This window comes from Macaca nemestrina, chromosome 1 (assembly GCF_043159975.1).
Source record: "Macaca nemestrina isolate mMacNem1 chromosome 1, mMacNem.hap1, whole genome shotgun sequence".
NCBI classification, from domain to species: domain Eukaryota; kingdom Metazoa; phylum Chordata; class Mammalia; order Primates; family Cercopithecidae; genus Macaca; species Macaca nemestrina.
The window spans coordinates 80,548,810-80,560,422 of NC_092125.1; the positions used below are offsets into that span (position 1 = coordinate 80,548,810).

Genomic DNA, 11,613 nt, shown 5'->3' on the forward strand with positions numbered 1-11,613 from the left:
CTAGGAGGGTCCAAGCAGGGCAGGCCTGGCTAGGCCAGCCACACTTGTCCTTCCTGTCATGTTAAGCCTGTCTGTCACAAGATGTCCTGGAGGTTCAAAGGTGCAACATTTCCACATGCACGCTTTGCACCCGTGAGCCAAGTCTTTACTCTCTCCCCTTTGGACTCAGTCCTTCCTCGTGAAAGTAAGAAGTGGAGGCCTCTGATGAAAGCTTCTTTCTCCCAGTCTCCTCTCTCCAAGGCTAACCCCCACATCTGAAGAGAAGCTATTGTGAATGATTAGCCTATTCACTCCTCTCCTTACCAATAAAACCCAGACTCACTGCATCAGAGACACATGCCCTAGACTGGAGTTGTGTGAACAGATGAGAAGGCCAGGCTGCAATGGCTCTGAGTCCATCCAGTTTCCTGATTTTCAGTCTGTGTCTCTGGGTATTTCTTCCTTGGTCTCTGGCAGCATGGCAAATGAGATTCAGAAACATGGCATCTGCAGATTCCTCCAGGTTATATCATGCTAAGATAGGGGCTTCCTAATGATCATGTAAACCCTGCGAAGGGGATTCACATGATACTGTATGTAGACCTTCTGGGTTTATAGTCCTTTGAGAACAGTTGCCACAAGATTTGGTTCTGATGGACCTCATCTGTGATCACGTTCTCCCTTGGGTGTCCTGCCATGGTCTTAGTGCTGCTTAGTCCATTCTGGTGGTCTCTCAGCCCCCCGTCTCTGATGTCCTTGTCCCCAGCCTTCTGCTGTCTTCGGGCAACAGAGTCACATACTGTCTCCAAGCAACAGTGCCCCTGTAGTACTTCCCTGCCCTCACTTCTCAGGACCCAGCCTGGTTACTAGAACCACCTCTGGATACCACCAGGAAAGGGCTCATTGTCAAGGGGCAGACTCGGGAGGTAATGAACCTATGATTGGACCTCACTTTAGCCACTCATTTCCCTCCTCAAGAATAGGTTAGATGCTTTTCACTCCTTATTCTCCTCTACCTTCTATGTCACTGGTCCTGGAGATTGCCCTGTGGTTACAGACCAAGTTCCATGGAGAAACCATTTACAAATGTAGAGTCTCATACAGGCTGGCTGATCAGGCAGGAGGGGAAAGGAATAGATGAGGCTGAATACTAGCATGCCATCGTCTTGCGTTCCCTATGTACACCAGGTCAGGCTGCTGGGAATCCGCAGTCCTGGTAATTCTGAACTACCCAAGAACTGTCCCAATAGGAAGGAAACCAACTCTCCAGGATGAGATTTGGGAATCATAAAGTCTGGTTGTAAGTGGCTGGATTAGGAGTGGAGACTAGAGTACAATGATCTAGAAACAAGGGCTAGGAGGAGCAGCAGGGGGAGAGGTATAACGGAAATTGGAACACTGATAAACATGGCAGTGTCAAATGCATGACTTAAAACTAACAGAAGAGCTGGGTAGAGGGATCCTTAAGGTAGTGTAGTGGGCAGGGATGATGTCAGTCAGACAGGGAACAGAGCAGAAAACAAAAAAGTTGGATGAAATAAGAGAGTAAGATACAGGTCTGAAAATTGAGGAATAACAGGAGAAAAGAGGGCTGGAGGACAAGAGCACAAAGAAGCAGAAAAAGGTGAAGGCTGGGGTTGAGAGGGAGAAATTCAAGGTAGCTTTCTTGTCATTTTTTCAAATGACAGCCCCACTTACTCACTTGTTCAAATGAGTCAAAATCAGTAACTGGAAGATGCTCAGACCAACTCCAACTTGTATCTCACACCCAGTCCTCGGAATATTCCCTGACTGAATGCCCACTGCGAAACATATATTCCTCTCCCTTTTGGTCTAGTGAGGAGGACCTACCAACCAGGGAAATGGTCCCGGTTTCTAGGTTTAAGGGTGATCACGGAAAATAGAAGAGAGAAGGAATGGGGCTGTAATATTAGTCCCTGTTCTTGGAACACCGTGTAGTTTTGCCCCACTGTAAGCAAAGATGGATCAAAGGGCTAAGATAGAGTTAGGGAGTTGGGGCATAGGAGAGTGGTTCTGATGCAGGAATTGGGAAAATGGGAAAAAAACAGTGCCCCAGCTTCCTTTCCCTACTACCGTGTTCATAGCCCTTTCATATTATTTCCATCACTGCACACATTCCATACAATGAATATGTGTGATTAGAGATATGTCCATTTGACCATGGAGAACAGTGAAGACCAGAGAAGAAAGTACCATAGGCAGGCAGTGGGTGACAAAGCAGGTTGGACTAGGACTTGGGCAGGTAGGAGAGAGCATAAAATGACAAAAAGCACTGAGCAGCAGCATTATCTCCTTCTGTGTCTCTGGACAGGATCCTGTAGGGGATGCTTCAGTGTAGAAGTGGACTTTTTATAGCTTACCTCTTGGTCCCTGTGGTCCCATGGTTTGATGCCTCTTTTTTATTTTTATTTTATTTTTAAAAATTTTTAATTTTCTACATATTTTTAACAGGGTAAAGAGGTGTTTTTTTTTAATTGTGTATACGTAACATTAGACAAAATTATTTAAAGTCAATAAATTTGTATTCAAGGAATTCCATGTTGTGATTTTTTCCCCTGTCCATCAAGGCCACTTTAGATCCTCTAAAGAGCTGGAGTCAAAAGATTTGTCTTCAAATTAGCCCTTTTCAATGAAACTGATGCTAATTTTAATCCAGTTGTCCTGTCAACCCATAGTTCTTTTATTTTGGCTCTGTCATCTCCTTTTAATATGGATTTATTTTTTTTAATTTATTTTATTTTATTTTAGACTCTGGGGTACATGTGCATGTTTGTTACATGAGTACACTGTGTAATGATCAGGATTGGTATTCTAGTTTACCCACCACCCAAATAGTGAACACTGTGCCTAGTAGGTCATTTTGTGGAGCCCTCTACCACCTTTTGAAGTCTCCAGTGTCTATTATTTTCATCTTTATGGCCACGTGTACCTATTGTTTAGCTCCCACTTATACGCAAGAACATGCAGTATTTGGTTTTCTGTTTCTGTGTTATTTCACTTAGTATAATGGCCTCCAGTTCCATCCATGTTGCTGCAAAAAATATTCTTTCTTGTGGCTGCATAGTATTTTCTTTATCCAGTCAACCACTGACGGACACTTAGGTTGGTTCCATGAATTTGCTCTTGTGAATTGTGCTGCAATAAACATGCAAGTGCAAATGTCTTGTTTATATAATGATTTACTTTTCTTTGGGTATACACCTAGTAGTGGAATCGCTGGATTGAATGTTAGTTCTACTTTCAGCTCTTTGAGAAATCTCTATACTGTTTTCTACAGAAGTTGAACTAATTTACATTGCCACCAACAGTGTTCCCTTTCCTCCACATCCATTTCAACACTTGTTGTGTTTTGACTTTTTGTATTTCTTTTTTTTTTTTGAAACGGAGTCTCTCTCTGTCACCCAGGCTGGAGTGCAGTGGCGCGATCTCGGCTCACTGCAAGCTCCACCTCCCGGGTTCATGCCATTCTCCCGCCTCAGCCTCCTGAGTAGCTGGGACTACAGGCGCCCACCACCACACCCAGCTAATTTTTTGTATTTTTAGTAGAGAGAGGGTTTCACCGTGTTAGCCAGGATGGTCTTGATCTCCTGACCTGGTGATCCACCCACCTTGGCCTCCCAAAGTGCTGGGATTACAGGTGTGAGCCACCATGCCCAGTCTTTTGACTTTTTAATAATAACCATTCTAACTGATATAAAATGATACCTCTTTATGGTTTTAATTTGCATTTCTTTGATGATTAGTGATGTTGAGAATTTTTCATAGGTTTGTTGGCTTCTTGTATTTCTTCTGAGAAATGTCTGTTCATGTTATTTGCCTGGTTTATAATAGGGCTTTTTGTTGTTTTTTGTTGAGTTATTTGAGTTTCTTGTAGATGGTGATTATTAATCCTTTGTTGAAAGCATAATTTGCAAATATTTTCTCCCATTCTTTAGGTTGTCTGTTTACTCTGTTGATTATTTATTTTGCTGTGCAGAGCTTTTTTGTCTATTTTTTGTTTTGTTTTGGGGGTCTTTGTCATAAATTCTTTGCATACGCCAATGTCCAGAAAAGCTTTTCCTAGGATTTTTATAGTTTCAGGTCTTACCTTTAAGTCCTTAATCTATCTTGAGTTAATTTTTGTATATGACGAGAGGCAGGGGGTCCAGTTTAACTCTTCTGCATATGGTCTGCCAATTTTTCCAGCACCATTTATTAAATACAGTGTCCTTTTCTAGTTGTTTATTTTTGTCAATTTAGTTGCAGATTAGTTGATTGTAGTCATGTGGCTTACTTCGGGGTTCTGTATTCTGTTTCATTAATCTATATGTCTACTTTGGTACCAGTGCCATGCTGTTTTAGTTATCATAGACTTGTGGTATAATTTGAACCTAGGTAATGTGATTCCTACAGAATTGTTTTGATTATTAGAGCTTCATTTTTTGTGTTCCATATAAACTTTAGGGCTTTTTTTCCTAATTCTGTTGAAAATGATGTTGTTAATTTGATAGGAACTGGGTTGAATCTGTAGATTGCTTTGGGCAACAGGGTCATTTTGATGACATTGATTCTTTCAATTCATAATCATGGGATGTTTTTTCATTTGTTTGTATCATCTATACTTTCTTTCATAAGTGTTTTGTAGTTCTCCTTGTAGAGATCTTCCAACTCCTTGATTAAATTTATTTCTAAGTATTTTATTTTCTTGTGTGGCTATTGTAAAAAAAAAAAAAAAGGCAAAACTACAGTTACTTCCTTCAAAAAGAAGACTCTTTCCTTGTGTTTTAATTAGAAACCTTAGATTTTTAGAAATTGATGGACTAGCTCACACAAACCTACAAATAATGCAAGCCTACATCTGTGACACATTAAAAAAAAGTAATGTTTCATTTTAGTTTAGTGCAAAAATTAAGTTTATAATTCTTACCAAGTGATTATTACAAAATGTTTATTTAATTAAATCCAATGCATTCACAAGGTGTTAATACTTTATGTATTTACCATTTCTACCAACTGTGTTATCTAAGTAAACCAAGCAAGTGCTTTTATCATAAATGTAGTCAATGATTACTAATACTTTTTTTAAAAGGACCTAAATTTTCCCCAAGTTTCAGCACAGGTAGTTTTATTGTATGTTACATATAGTAGACAATTTTAAAAAACAGTTCATAGGAATGAATAGTTTCAAATAGAGTAAATATATTCTACCATGTTGCAAAACCCAGCAAATCAAAAGCAATTGCCAAGTTGAATAATAAGTCACAAAGAAATAATTCTGGCTTGTACAGGAATGTGTAGTATATTCAAAGCTCTTAACAGTTACTCACTAATACATATTTCTAAAGCTTAACTTGGAGTTGGAAGATGAGTTTCACAGTAATATAATTTTAACTTTCATTTACATAAATTTTTATATATTACTAAGATGCTTACTCTGTGTCACAATGGTGCTTTCCAGTGTTCACAATTTTTAGTTTCAAGATGCACATATGTAATTCACTAACATATGGGACAGTTCTTACTATTATTATACCAACTACCCTAAAAAGAAAAATAAAACCCTACCTTACATGGAACTCTGAACATGGTGTAACTTAAAACAGATTAGTAAAACGTGCCTCTTTTTTTTTTTTTTTTTTTTTTTTTTTTGAGACAGAGTCTCGCTCAGTAGCCCAGGCTGGAGTGCAGTGGCTCGATCTCTGCTTACCGCAAGCTCTGCCACCTGGGTTCACGCCATTCTCCTGCCTCAGCCTCCCGAGTAGCTGGGACTACAGGCACCTGCCACCATGCCCGGTGAATTTTTTTGTATTTTTTTAGTAGACACGGGGTTTCATCGTGTTAGCCAGGATGGTCGCGATCCCCTGACCTCGTGATCCGCCGCCTCGGCCTCTCAAAGCCCTGGGATTACAGGCGTGAGCCACCGCGCCCGGCCAGTAAAACATGCTTTTTAAATATTTTAGCCATTTTCTACATATCAGTGTGTAAACTTACCTACTTAATATATGAGAGCTACAACTTTATTCACTGAGAAATTATGCATTAATTTTATCCAACCATCTTTCTTACCTTAACTCAAAAATCTCAAGACTTTCTGGCTCTGTTTCAGTGAATTTCAAACTGCATTTTCTTTTTTTTTTTTTTTTTTTTTTTTTTTGGAGAAGGAGAGGGAAGGAAGGTGCTAAATACACTGTAAACAGAAATAAGCCTCCCTCAAATTAAGCCCTTTTTGTGTGAGTTCTTTTTTACTTCTATAATATTTATTTAATACTTTAAGAGTCAGTTACACAGGCCCGGCATGGTGGCTCATGCCTGTAATCCAAGCACTTTAGGAGGCCATGGCGAGTGCAACATTTGAGGTCAGGAGTTCAAGACCAGCCTGACCAACGTGGTGAAACCCCATCTCTACTAAAAATACAAATATTAGCCAGATGTGATGGCAGATGCCTGTAGTCCAAGCTACTTGGGAGGCTGAGGAAGGAGAATCTCTTGAACCCAGCAGGCAGAGGTTGCAGTGAGCCAAGATTTCTCCACTGCACCCCAGCCTAGATGTCAGAGTAATACTCCATCTCAAAAAAAAAAAAAAAAAAACAAACAAAAAAAAAGGGTCAGTTACAACGTTTCATGTTTAACACTAACACAAATAAATTACTATAGGGTAAGTCTTCCCTACCATTTTGGGACGTAAAATTCTAAATATGTGAACAGAAAAGTCAATACTTCAATGTTCAATTCTGAAACTTTGAACAGTTCTATGATTTGACTAACTGGGTCAAAGCAGTTACAAACAAACAATTCAATAGGAGGTTGGTTATTCTGCTTTTGGAGGTGGGCAAAGAACAGAGAGTACAAATTGAATGAGAAATAAAAATTGTTTCCCATTTTGAGGGGGTGGTATGATCACAGGGCAGTTTAAGCCTCTGTAAGTCCATCTGACCTAACCGCCCATCTAAGACAAAATTTTTAATTTTTGAAGTAACCCTCATTCTTTCCTTGAGACTTTCATTAAACTGATCTGTAGTCACATCTCCAAGTGTGATCAGAGCTTAGCAATTTGTTGAATAAAATATTATGAAGGTAAAAAAGACAGACTAAATTATAAACTAGAAAAACACCTACTCAAGTATCACATTCAGTTTTCAAGTCATTTACTGACACAGCCACAGATTTGGCTTCAATCACTCCTGAACATACACCCACAACAGGCACCCCAGCCACTGATCTGCCTTACAACACAAGGCTATATAGTGAGAGATGAACTCTCCAAGCCCGACTTTAATAGAATTCTAAAAGTAATTTCTAATTTTATGAAAACGCTTCTTCAGAAAATATTTTTCTATAACTCCTTCATCTCCTAAACTGAGGGATGTATTTTTTTTATTCTAAGCTTAATCTGAACTTGCAAATTTGATTCCAGGCAGAAAATCTCTACAAATTAAATCAAAAACAAAAATAGATTATACTTTGGATATATGCGTGTTTATGTGTGTGTGCGTGTACGTGTGTGTCTGTGTGGGTGTGCATGTGTGTGTACTGATTGGAATCCTCCAGTATTTTTAAACCAAATTAGAGATGAAGTTTGGGATTCTACCATTCACAGCTCAAAATTCATAATGAGATTATTTCATATTGCATGCCTGTATCAGAACATCTCATGTATCCCATATGTACCCACAAAACTTAAAAACTAAAAAAAATCCATAGTGATTTAAGTATGTATTTTCTCCTGTTTCCTTCTTGGCTACCCCTCTTCCTGCCAAAATAGTTCAGTATAGCCATGGCTCAAGTTTAAAGAGAGGAGAGAGAAGTTTTTGAATAGTTTTTTGATTTTTGTTCTTTTTACTTTGGTGATCAGGGTGGCACATAATGGTTCTTGGCCATTACATGGAGTCACTCCCTGAGGTACAGCCCTGCAGCTAAACTAGCGTCTCTGTGATTTTCCCAGCTGCTTCCCTGGGAGTGGTCTTGTCACACCAGCCAGAACCACTCTTCCTAGCCTTTGCTTCCAGATTCTCATGGGGCTCCTCAAGGGACATCTCAGGAGCTCCATTCTCTTCATTTTTGGTGGGACATACTGCATTGGAGCGAAGTTCTTACAGTGACTGCATAAGAACTAAAGATGGCCCTTCAGGGGCTTCTGTCACACTTCAGCATAACTATTCATATTGTTTGCCCATTTTTTAACGGGATTATTTGGGTTTTTTATTTTTTGCTGATTTGTTTGAATTCCTTGTAGGTTCTTAATATTAGTCCTTTGTCAGATGTAAAGATTGTGAGTATTTGTTCCCATTCTGTAAATTGTCTGTACACTCTACTGGTTATTTCTTTTGCTATGCTTTTGGGGTCTTAGTCATAATTTATTTTGCCCATACAAAACTCAGCCACTAAAAAATAATGAAATAATATCTTTTACAGCAACTTAGATAAAACTGGAGGCTATTATCCTAAGTTAAGTAACTCAGGAAGGGAAAACCAAATACTGTGTGTTCTCACTTGTAAAAGGAAGCTAATCTATGGCTATACAGGGGCATACAGGATTGCATAATGAACACTGGAGGCTCAGAAGGGGGAAAGGGGGATGAGGGATGAAAAACTACCTATTGGGTACAATATATACTATTCGGGTGACAGATTACACTAAAAGCCACGACTCCACCACTATGCAATTCATCCATGTAACCAAAAACCACTTGTACCCTTAGAGCTATTGAAATTCAATTTAAAAAATGAAATAAAATAGCTTTGCTATGGGTCACTATAAACTGTTACCCTTTATGTGGAGCTAAAGACCAAAATATCAAGACATTGCCCCATCATTAGGGCAGGGCTCTGTACTACCTAAGCATTCATAAGCAAATAGAGAGACTACCTCTTCTAGGGTTTGTAATAATTCTCAGAGTTCAAACCACAAGATGGACAGTCAGACCAGTTAGTTAATACCAAGCTCACGGGCACTGATACACACACAGTCTTAATAGAGGAGCCAATAGGAGAAGAATCCACTTTCAACTGCATGCATGCGATAGAGTGATACGGTGCTCTGTGGTGTAATCTTAGTAAATTTTTCTTTTGACTTCAGGTTGTGGCGGGTGTTGCTTTCTGTATCTATGATTATATAGTGGAGAATGTAATTGACTTGGAGCTTTTTGTATTTTATTATAAATTGACAAAATATCATTGTATATATTTATGGGGTACAAAGTGATGTTATGATGTATGTACGGATTGATTAAATTAACTAACATATCCCTCACCTCAAATAGTTATTTTTTGTCTTGAGTATTGTATTAGTCCACTCTCACACTGCTATAAGGAAGTACCCAAGACTGGGTAATTTATAAAGGAAAGAGGTTTAATTGACTCACAATTCCGCATGGCTGGAGAAACCTCAGGAAACTTACAATATTGGCAGAAGCGGGAGGGGAAGCAGGTGTCTTCTTTCACAAGGAGTCAGGAGAGCTAGGTGAGTGAAGGAAGAACTTGCCAAATGCTTACGAAACCATCAGATCTCATGAGAACTCACTCACTATCACCACAACAGCATAGAGGAAACTGCCCCTGTGATCCAATCATCTCCCACCAGGTTCTTCCTTCAACACCTGGGGATTACAATTCAAGGTAAGATTTGGGTGGGGACACGAAGTCAAATCACACTAAGTATAAATTGATATTTTAATTCTTATTTGTGATAAAGCTGCTTGGAACTTTACCCTAAGCCAGTCAACTCATGTCTACCCCAAATACAAAATACCATATATGCAAGAGGTTAGTGTGCACTGCATGGAATGCAAATTCAGGCTCAGTGCCTAATTGATACAGATCATTCTTGCTGTTTGAAATTGGCTCAGCAATTTTTTCCTCAAATTTGTCTTCCACTTTTCTTAAAACATGATATTAAGAAATGCTCAAAATCAACCTGTAAAAAAAGAAAAACCTAAAGAGATTTCCTAACATCCCAGTTAATGAGAGATTTGACCCCAGAGTCCTCTGTCTCCAAACTAATTACAATTATTTATAATCAAGGGACTGTAAAGAATAAGCAGCCTCGTTGTTGGATTTTACATACCAGACATGTTTAAGTTCTCATATTCAAGAATTTTTACTTGATGGCATCAACTGAGAATAATTTTTAAGACCAAAAGTTAATAAGTAAACTTGAATTGTGTGCCATTTGAATCAAAAGTGAAAGAATTAAAGATACTATAAGAGAAATGGTGAGAGAATTTATGGATGCTGCTTTGACTGTAAAGTGGGGCTTAAGGACTTTGTGAGAACAGTGTCCACACCCTCCCCCCAATAAGTGCACCTTAGTGTTGACAATTATGCTGAGCTTCCACTGTGGTCTGATTTATGCTGGTGAACACATCTAACACACACACACACCACCCCATGAATCAGATTCTGATTTGTATCACCCGTAACGAGAGAAAGGAATCCCCAAGATCACTTAACATGATTTTTGCACCTTTCTGTGTCTTATTAAGAAGACAATTTTACCTAAAAGAACCTCTTCCCCAAAAGAAAATTCTTATGGAAAAGAAAAAGAAGCCTTTTGTAATGCTTGTTCTGATGTGTCTACAATCTATATTAACCAATATAATTGGGAGACCTCTGGAGATGAGGGCGCTTGTCCTGAGATTTTCTTAGGGGATAGAAATACTTAAGACAAAAAAAGTTTCAAATTAAAAAAAAAAAAAAAAAAGACTTCTACTTTAATGAAAAACTTCTACCCACATGAAAACAACCTCCAGGGGCTTTGTTGAAAACTGTTAAGATAAAATATATCCCACATTTTATTCTTCGTAAAAAGGCTTATTATGTTCTCTCCCATTAACTTTCTCTTCGGGGTATTTCCGATGTCTGCAAAACATATTATAGCCATTTCCTGCTGAAAGGGTTTGCAATGCTGTCATTGAATTAAATTCAAGAAATGATGGAAACTGTGAACAAGCATTTGAGGACTTAAATGAGGCACCTATTAAATAAGAGATAAGGAGGTAAATATAAATACCTACCTAATCCAGTTATACAGCGGACCCAGGAGAGGCTCAACATGGGGCCAGGGTCTTCTTCAGAAGAACTTTCTGAAGAAGTTCTTCAGAAACAGCAGTTTCTTCTTCAGAGAACTCCTCTTCAGAAGAAACTTCTCACCTTGCCAACCAAATCCTAAATTAGCCTTTCCCTTGCCAAATGTCACTGTGCCCTGTATCCTTCCTCAATCAAATGACTTCCTTCCTGAAAATGTTGAAAATTCTGCTCTCTAGAACGCAAGTTCTCCAGGCCAAGGCAGCAGAGTCCATTAGGTGGTGAACCCTGAGGGCTTCACATTCATACATGTCCTTCACTTTCTTTTTTTTTTTGAGACTGAGTCTCTCTCTGTCACTCAGGCTGGAGTGCAGTGGCGTGATCTCAGCTCACTGCAAGCTCCGCCTCCCAGGTTCACGCCATTCTCCTGCCTCAGCTTCCCAAGTAGCTGGGACTACAGGTGCCCGCCACCACTCCCAGCTAATGTTTTGTATTTTTTTAGTAGAGATGGGGTTTCACCACGCCAGCCAAGATGGTCTCCATCTCCCGACCTCATGATCTGCCTACCAAGGCCTCCCAAAGTGCTGGGATTACAGGCGTGATGTCCTTCAC

General features: G+C 39.2%; 1 long non-coding RNA gene across 4 annotated transcripts in view; it reads right to left on the reverse strand.

Annotated features, from left to right (window-relative positions):
• Positions 1 to 11,242, reverse strand: part of LOC139358989 (uncharacterized) — a 226,661-nt gene extending 215,419 nt beyond the window's left edge. For all 4 annotated transcript variants that reach the window (XR_011614510.1, XR_011614501.1, XR_011614499.1 and 1 more), the window contains exons 1-2: positions 10,992 to 11,242; positions 9,378 to 9,575 (exon numbers count right to left, since the gene is read on the reverse strand). This is a non-coding gene — a long non-coding RNA (uncharacterized lncRNA). The remainder of the gene's footprint in view (positions 1 to 9,377; positions 9,576 to 10,991) is intronic.
• Between the last annotated feature and the right edge of the window lie 371 nt (positions 11,243 to 11,613).